The sequence below is a fragment of the Ictidomys tridecemlineatus genome, chromosome 4 (assembly GCF_052094955.1).
Source record: "Ictidomys tridecemlineatus isolate mIctTri1 chromosome 4, mIctTri1.hap1, whole genome shotgun sequence".
Classification (NCBI taxonomy): domain Eukaryota; kingdom Metazoa; phylum Chordata; class Mammalia; order Rodentia; family Sciuridae; genus Ictidomys; species Ictidomys tridecemlineatus.
This window is the reverse complement of record NC_135480.1, coordinates 197,989,393-197,998,790: the sequence shown is the minus strand read 5'-3', so window position 1 is coordinate 197,998,790 and position 9,398 is coordinate 197,989,393. Positions and strand designations below refer to the sequence as shown.

The window sequence follows — 9,398 nt, the reverse complement described above, 5'->3', positions numbered from 1 at the left end:
AGCCCAGGGCCTGGCACGTGCTAGGTGAGTGCTCTGCACTGAGCCCCAGCCCCTGCCCCTCCATTAGTCAGTCTTTTCCTCATTTCACTTTTTCTTTTCCCATTTCTGATTCAGGGACTTGCGATAAATGACCCTTAAGATTCCCTGAGTCCTAGGGCTCCCCTCCCCCTCCCCTTCTCCCTCCTCCCCCCTCGTCTCCTTCCTCCTCTTCCTCGTCTTCTTCTTCTTGGGATCAACCCAGGGCCTCCTGTGCCCTAAGCTCTCCCTTTATCTCTGAGCAACACCCGCTGCCCCCAAGTCTCTTTTCTTCTTTTTTGTTTTTTCAAAAGTTTTCCTTTTTTATTGTTTCTTTTTAGTTACACAGAACATTAGGATCATTGTGATGTAATTATAAAAGCAGGAGATATAATTTGCTCTAATTGAGTCCCCAGCACTTTCCGTTTCCCTCCCTCCTCCCACCCCTTCTTCCCTGTTCCCTCCCCTCTGCTGATCTCTCTGCTGTTTACATGTTTTTTTTTTTTTTTTTTTAGTTCGCATCTTGTACATGGAGGTGAGACTCACTGTGGTTATTCATATAGGAAAGTTCTGTCCGTTTCATTCCACTGTCTTCCCTTCTCCCTCCCACTCAATCCCCTTCATCTAGTCTAGTCCACAGATTTCCTTTTATTTTGATGGAATCCTCCCACCACATTCCTCTTGCTCCTTCCTCATTTTCTTCTCCCTTATTTTGTATTAGCTTCCCTATATCAGGGAAAACATTTGCCTTTTGATTTGGGGGGGATTGGCTTATTTCACTTAGCATGACAGTCTCCACTTCCATCCATTCGACAGCAAATGCCATAATTTCATTTTTCTTTATGGCTGAGTAATACTCCATTGTGTATATACACCACATTTTCTTTATCCATTTATCTGTTAAAGGGCACCTAGGTTGGTTTCATAGCTTAGTTATTGTGAATTGTGCTGCTATAAACATTGATGTGGCTGTGTCCCTGCAGTAGGCTAATCTTTTGGATATACACCAAGGAATTAATTATGTTATATGGTGGTTTTATTCCTAGTTTTTTTTTTTTTTAATGGAAGCTCCGTACTGCTTTCTAGAGTGGTTGCACTAATTTAAAGTTCCACCAACAATGTACGATTGTACCTTTCCCCCACATCCTTGCCAACACTTCCTGTTGTTTGTATTCTTGATGGTTGCCATTTCGACTGGAGTGAGGTGAAATCTCAATGTAGTTTTGATTTTCATTTCTCTAATTGCTAGAGATGTTGAACATTTTTTCATATATTTGTTGGTCATTTGTATTTCTTCTTTTGAGAGTGTCCTGTGTCTCTTTTTGTCATTGTCCTTTTGCAACACTGCCATGCTCTGCTCATTACACATTACAGGCACACACTGGCCGCTTTCCCCACCCTCGCTCTGGACATGAATGGACACTGCTCAGCTCTCTGAGTCCCACACTACTGCCCTTTAATGGTTGGCTCCTGGGTTTGGGGCCTGTGGCCCTGGTCCCTATTCGAGGTGCTCTGTGGTGGTCAGGAGCGAGTTTGCTCCACATTTTAGGCTCGTCTCCTTCATCACATGGCAGGGTTGCCTGGCCTCTCTAACCGCGAGGTTCAGCTTGCTCTGGTCCTTCTAGTCATCACAACAGTTGTGCAGTGTTTCTGAATGAAGTTTGAAAAAGCCAGTATGTGGGGCTGGGCTGTGGCTCAGTGGTAGAGTGTTTGCTTAGCATGCACGAGGCCCTGGGTTCCATCCCCAGCAACACACCCATACACACACACACACACACACAAAAAAAAAAAGCCAGTGTGTGATTTGCCTTGATCCCTTTCTTAACACCCACCATGGTCAGGTTGAAATGGAGTCTCCATTAACCTCTTCTGACCCAAAGGGACTATTGTGTGCAGAGCCCCTGTCCTGAATGTGTAATGTAATGAGAAATACATGTCTGTTAATTCACTGAGATTTGGGAATGTTTGTCATTGCAGCTTAACGTTTTCCTGACTGACTCATTGAAGCTCAACAGAAGAGACTACAAGCCTTCTTGGGCTATTGCAAGACATTCTTCAAACTATCTCAAAATCCATTTGGTAAGTCCCTGTGGAAGCCAATAGAGGTTGTTATGGTTTAGATATGGTGTTCCCCAGAAGCTCTTGTGTGAGACAATGCAAGAAGATTTGGAGAAGAAATGATTGGGTTACAGCCTTAACCTAATCAGTGAATTAATCCCTGATGGAATTAACTGGAGGCAGGTAGAATGTGGCTAGAGGAAGTAGTTCATTAAGGGCGTGCTATTAGGTGTATATATATATATATTTGGTCTGGCAAGTGGAGACCTTTTTCTCTGCTTACTGATCATCATGTGAGCTAGTTCCCTCTGCCACACTCTTCCACCATGATGTCCTGCCTCACCTTGAGCCCCGAGAAATGGAGCCTGCTGTCTATGGATTGAGACCTCTGAAACTGTGAGTCCCTAAATCAATCTTTCCTCCTCTATAATAGTTCTGGTTGGGTCTTACAATCATAGCAGCAAAAAATATGACTGAAACAGAGGTCTTGTGGCTAGTTGGCTGTGGAAGGGTGTAGGGAAGGGTGTGGGGGATAAAAGAGGCAGGTGTCCAAAAGTAGAAAGAAATCCCCTCCTTCAATTCACCCCTTACACCAACAGGGGAGAGGATTTCTTCTCAAATTAGGCCACTTGGGAATACTTGGGATTTATTTTTCTTGTTTATTTTTTTTAAAACTTGCTTTTCTCAAAGTTAGGCTAAAATTGAGCTCTCCATGTTTGCCTGTCCCCCGCCCAGCACAACACCACTGATACATTTCAACAGCCCCCCTTCTTGGCCTGGGGAGGCATCTCTCTTGATTGCCTACAGATGATTGCTTTGTAAAATATTTTTAAACCCTGACAGCTCTCCAAGAGAGAAACCAGTTGTTAGGAGAGTGCAGTGGCTTTCAATTTCTCTTGACCTTTTCGGAAAAGTAATTTGAAATTTGGTGTTTATTCTTTGCCTTCCCAGAGTGCTGGAGGAATCCAGGGCGGTATCATGTTGTCAGTTATTTTATTTCCGGCCCACTGCTCCCCAAGCCTGGCTGTTATTCTATTACCTGTAAGCGGAGTCTCCTGCCTCTCCTCTCCTGTGTGCTGGCCCGCCAGTCTACAAAGGGAGGCTGGCAGTCAGTCCATCCTCTATGCTGAGGGCCATCGGAGCAAGGATGCACGGTCCTCAGGAACTGGCCAAAGGCCCAGCATTTCCACACCAGGTCCTTCACTGATTTGTAAAATTTCAAAGCTGAAAGAGCTCTTAAGGGGCATTCAGGACAAACTCTCCACTTGACACAGGGGGAATGGGATTCCAGAGGATGTTAGGGCAGTGAGGTAGAACGGTGGAATGGAAGAAATCCACGTGGCAAGTTGGAACTTTGAACTTCAATTGTCACTCTGCACAACTCGGGACAAAAATTGTGCTTTCTCTTAGCCTCCGTTTCCTCATCTTAAAGTGAAGATCGTAACAGTCACCAGCATTTAGAGAGCACTCGTGTGCGGGCATGTTACATCGTTTAATTCATAGCGCTCTTGGATAGAATTCGTATCCTCCACTCTTCAGATGAAAGTATCGACAGAGAAGTTCTTTTTTGTGGCCCGAGGTCACAAGAAACAGTGCAGATTTCAGCCCAGGACATCTGACTTCTCTAGTTCAGCAAACTCTGGCCCACTGTCTTTTTTTTTAAAACAGCTTTATTGGGATGTCACATAACCTACATACCCTTCATATCTTTAGAGTATACAGTTTGTTGGGTTTTAGTATATTCAGAGTTGTGTGTACCCATCATCAAAATCAATTTTCATCCACCTACGAATAAAACCTGGTACCTCTTAGTTATCACCTTTCCCTCTCCTTGCTCCTCCCAGTCCTAAAAGGCCACAAACCAACTTTCTCCATATAGATTTGTCTATTGTGGACATTTTGTATGAGCGGTTTTATGTGATTTGCAGTCTTGTGTGTCTGACTTCTTTTGGTCTTCACTTGGTATAATGTTTCCAAGGCTCAGTTACAGTAGTTCATTTTTTTAAAACTAATTTCTGTGTTTGCTATAAACCTTGATTTCTGAATCTCATTTCTTTTTGTTCCTTATTTTGCTTCCTCAGTTAGGTAGAGCATATTATCAGTGGTTCTTCATGATGAAAATTTAGAATGCCTGAAAATATTCTAGCATCATACTAGATAGTTTAGTTGGGTATAGAATTCTCCATTACTTTGATTCATAACTTTGAAGGCAAGTTGCCTTTTAAGTGTTGTTATGAAGAAATCTTATACCATTCTTTTCCCCATTTCTTGTGTTTTCCTACTTTCTTTCCAGAAATATTTAGGACCTTCTGTTTCTGAGTTTACTATAATTTAAAATGACGTGATTGGTATGCACATTTTTTGTTCACTGGGCTGGCTCTAAAATGGGCCCATTTAATCTAGAGATTAATGTCATTCTACATTGAGAAATTTTCTGTTTTGTTTATTGTTTCATTTTTCTTATGGTTAAATAATAGTTTTTTGATTGGATATACTACATTTTTTTTTTTTTACCTGTTTTTCAGTTTATATGTTTTGGGGTTGTTTTCACTTAGTGCTATTATGCACAACCCTGTACAAGTTTTTATGTGGAGATGTTTTCATTTCTGTTGGGTTTTATTCCATGTGGGAATAGAATTCCTGGTTCATGCAGTTAACCATGTGAGGAACTGCCAGACTATTTAACAAAGCAGTGCACCATTTTACATTTCCATTGGTAATGTGTGAGCATTCCGATTTCTCCCCATCCTCCTTAATGCTTACCGTCTTTTTAATCATAGTCATGAGTCTTAGTCTGTATTATGTTGCTATTAGGTTGCTAACGCTGGGTAATTTATATTAAAAAAAGAGAGATTTATTTCTCCCAGTTCTGGATGCTGGGAAGTCCATGGCATCTTCTTGCTGTGTCATAGCCTGGCAGAAGGTATTCCATGTGAGACAGAGCAAGAGCTAGCTCAGGTCTCTTCTTATAAAACCACCAATCCCATAATGAGTTTCCACCTCCATGACTTTCCACAGGCTCACCCCCAAATACCATCACATATGAACTTGGGACTTGACAGTGAACTTTGGGGGATACAGTCTAACCATTGCACCATCCTAGTGATCATAAAGGAGTACCTCGTTGTGGTTTTGATATGCATTTCCTTAAGGGCTAGTGACTTCATTATCTTTTTCTGCTTTTTTTTGTAAACAAGGTTTGGATGCAGCATGCTACCTCCTTCATTTATATTGTTATCAATGACTGTTGTTATGGTTTGGATGTGAGGTGTCCCCTAAAAGCTCATGTGTGAAACAATGCAAGAACATTCAGAGGTAAAATAATTGGGTTGTGAGAGTCTTAACCCAATCAGTGAATTAATCCCCTGATAGGGTTAACTGAGTGGTAACTGAAGAGGGGTAGGGTGAGGCTGGAGGAGGTGGGACATTGGGGGGCATACATTTGGGGTATATATTTGTATCTGGTGAGTGGAGTCTCTCTCTGCTTCTGATCATCATGTGAGCTGCTTCCCTCTGCCACACTCTTCTGCGGTGATGTTCTGCCCCATCTTGAGCCCTGAGGAATGGAGCCGGCCTTCTATGGACTGAGACCTCTGAAATCGTGAGCCCCCAAATAAGCTTTTCCTCCTTGAAAATTGTTCTTTTCAGGTCTTTTAGTCACAGCAGTGAGAAAGCTGACTAAAACAGCTGTTTTCTCCCAATAATGGGAGAGTTGGGTGACTGTAACAGAACTTGCAAAGCTTTAAATCTTTACTATGTGGCTCTTGACAGGAAGCTTGCTGGCTCCTGCTGTAGATGATGGAGCCTTGTCGCTTTGCTATGAACATCTGTTTAGGTCAGATTTCTAACATATTGGAAGTACTACGTAAATCTTACCTCCCTCCTTGTTTCTCTACCACCATTCCCTCCTCCCTCTCTTCCCTCGCTGGAGCTCTTTCTTGGAGCAGACAAGATAAGGCTCCTTCTGCAGCTCAGCTTTCTCCTTTGGTGTCTTTGCCTCTCTCTGCCATTCTCCTCCATTCTCCCGCCCAGTGCAGCTGCCCACTTGGCACCTCTGTCTTCTAACAGCCTTCTCCAAGAGACTTCCCAGGACAGGAGACAGGGGCCCTGCTGGTCTGGAGGTCTCCTGGTGGTCTCCTGAGACGATGAGGTGCCAGCTTCTAGGTGGATGGCAGCTTCACGCTCATCTCCCAGGGAGAGGGAGCCGTGGAGGAAGAGAAAGCTGCAGATGTCTAGGGATGACAACTAGAAGGAACCAGGGTCCAAGTAGCTTGCAGAGACCTTCCTACAGAGGGTCAGGAGTCTTAGGGCAGAGACCAGGTTTGTGGGACCCCAGACTCCCCGTGCTCTCCTCCGTGTCTTCCTTGGATGAATGAAAGCATGAAAAAGACTTGCGTTTTGGGGACAGTAGGAAATGAGGAGGCTGGGAGCGCTGACTGAGGCTCATGAGAGGGGCGCCCAGGCTGAATCCCTGCTTCCAGGGAAAGGAAAACACTGAGCCCAGGGGGCCAGATGCAGCCTGAGTGGCAGGAAAGCCCCGAGATCCCTCACACCTCACTCCCCCGCACAGCCCTCACCCCTGCCCCCCACTTTTCTGCCACTTAACTACAGAAGACTCCTCTCTGGTCTCCCTGCCTGGATCCTGCCCCCCCCAACTCCTTCCAAAGCAGAATAAACCTAAGGCTCAGGCTCTGGCCCAGGGCTGCCACCTCAGCTCCACCCCTTCCTGCTGTGTGACCGTGGGGCACACTCTCCTTGACTCTTTCCCAATCCATCAGAAGGGGAGTACTGACCGATGCTATCCACCTCGGTGGCTGCTGCGAGCACTAAACTAGATGATGCACATACAGGGCTTAGAGCAGTGTCCAGCTCAAGAAACAGTGACTTTCATTTCGTTTTTTCTCTTTTGCAGTGCTGGGGATTGAACGTTAACTTTCATTCCTCAGGGCTCGGAGCATTCTTTCTGAAATAGAAACCTGACCACATCAGTCCTCTGTTTAAAACCTTCCTGGGTTCTAAGCCCCCCGACAGGGGCTTGCTTTAACACTGACCCTGCCAGCCACACCCCACCTACACCCCAACATTCTTACACTCCCCAGTTCAATACTCTGGGCCTTCCCTTAGCCTACTTCTCTGCCAGGCTCCTTGCTCTTGTCTCTGTCCCCTCCTCCAGGACTTGGTCCCCAACCCTACTCTCAGCATGTATAGATGGTGGGCAGGGGTGGGAAGGACACTTATTTTACAGCCATCACATGGCATTTTACAAGCTCCTTCCAACTGGCCCCTGAGGACTTTGTTGTGGGTCCCACTGTCCCTTGTGTGGGAAGCATCCCCATTCTGATGGCTCGCTACACCAGGCAGGCAATGTGCAGCAGCGTGGGTTCTTAAAAATTATTTTACCAGCGACAAAACCCGTCCTGGAGGCTGGGAGCTCTGCCCTACTGTAAGAGAAGGAGACCTTGCATCTGGGGCTTGAAGGACAAACTGAGTAGACAGCGGGTCAAGTGGGGTATAGGGACAGTGTGCTAGGCAGAAGGAGCAACAATGGCAAAAAGCCCAGAGGAGCACAGGGGGCCAGGGGGGAGCTGTTGGGGCCAGACATTTACTGCAGCGGGAGCTTTGCGGCACCTCAGCCACCTTCAACTCCTCAAAGCTGTTCTTTGGGCGCCACCTGGTGGCAGGTTTTGATCTGAACAGCGCAGAAACAACCTGCTAGAGTCAAGGGTGCTGCCCATCCCTCTCCCTGGAACAGACCCTTCCTTCTTCGCGCCCCGCCCCAGAAATGGATTTGCTGTAAAAGTGACATAATAAGAGCCAAGGTGAATTTTTTTACTTAAAATCTGATTTTCCAGTTAGCAAATCAATGTCTTCTCACTGTAGAAAATGTCATACCTGAATGTTAGTGTGTGTGTGTATTTTTGTTCATATACATGTATGAGGTCTCCATTGTATTTAAACATACGTTGAGTCTTTTGTGGACAAAGGGTTGGTATGGGGTTGTGCAGTGCTTGAGAGCCGGGTGCTAATGTCAGATCATCCTGAGTTAGAATCCTGATGTTTCCTTTCCCAGCTGTGTGCCTCGGGCGAGTGACTTGTCTTCTCTGAGTAGGAAGTTCCTTCATCTGTAAAATACGGGTCTTAATGGAACACATCCCAGAGCTGCAGCGGAGATATATAAGACACAGTATATGCAAAAGGCTCAGGCCAGAGCCGGGCACAGAGGTGACTTGCCAATAATAGGCCACCGCAAACCTTGTCTTTTTGATTCTTACCAAAAATCTGTAGAAAGGAGATGGATTCCTGGGTTCAAGGACATGAAGAACCTCAAGGCTGCTACAATTTGCTAAAATTGAGAGGAAAATTTCAAGCAAGAGCTGGAGTCTCCGGCGCCACAGCTGTTCTCATTTGTCTCTGTATTCTTCCAGGCCTTCCTCGTGCAGAGCAGTTTTTAGGCATTGTAATTACAATGCCTGCACCCGTTCCCTTCATGCTATGACACTGACATTTTCCTTGGTGGCTGAAGCTGTCATTGACAGCCTTTGCCACAATTTCCTTAACCATTTCCTCAGTGTTGATTATCTAAGTAGTTTAATTTTTCATTCATTCATTTGAGAAATATTTCTTGAGTGCCTGCTCTCTGCCAGGCACTAGACTAGGCGTTGGGATATCGTGGCCCACAGAACAGTGAGCTCCTTACTTGTGGTTGATGGGACACACAGGAAAGAGCCCACTGTAAGGCGCAGTGAGCTGTGAGGGACAGGGCGCATCTGGAGAGACACTTCACACAGTTGCCTATCTCGGGATGGTAATTCAGTCCTGCATCCTAACCTTCTCAGCAGCCACAGCTGATGCTTCTCTTGGAGTAATCGCATATGGGGTTGGATTTCCTGCCAACACATTTTGGGGGTTCCCGAGAAGTCACAGGGTACCACGGCGTCTGAAGCTCTGAAAATCGAGCTCAAGTTGGCCTTGTTTCCTGTACCCCTTCCTCCAAGGCATGTGTTTCAACCAGCCCAGTCTGCTCCCTGCAACCCTGAAGAGGCTGTGTCTTCCTCTCACATCTACTCCCTGTGCCCCCCCCTCAGTACAGGAACTCCCTTAGCCCTGGAGCCTTTGAACCAATGGGCAAAATCACCCCACCTGGTGGACACAACCTGGATGGGCGAGCTGGTGGGCAGAGCTGTGGCAGATGCCCACCCTCAGACTGGAGCAGCCCTTCCCACAGCCTCTGCAATGCCCAACTCCTATCTGCCTCATTCTTACTCCATCCTGAAGACTCAGCTTATGCCCAGTGTCTTATGTGGAGCCTGGTCTGGCAAATTCAC

The 9,398-nt window shown here is 45.9% G+C and overlaps 1 protein-coding gene across 1 annotated transcript in view; it reads left to right on the top strand.

Annotated features, from left to right (window-relative positions):
- Positions 1-1,995: 1,995 nt before the first annotated feature.
- Ttll11 (tubulin tyrosine ligase like 11) overlaps positions 1,996-9,398 on the top strand; it is a 243,304-nt gene continuing 235,901 nt past the window's right edge. The window contains exon 1 of the mRNA XM_078048135.1: positions 1,996-2,094. The gene's annotated coding sequence lies outside the window, so the exon portion shown is untranslated. The remainder of the gene's footprint in view (positions 2,095-9,398) is intronic.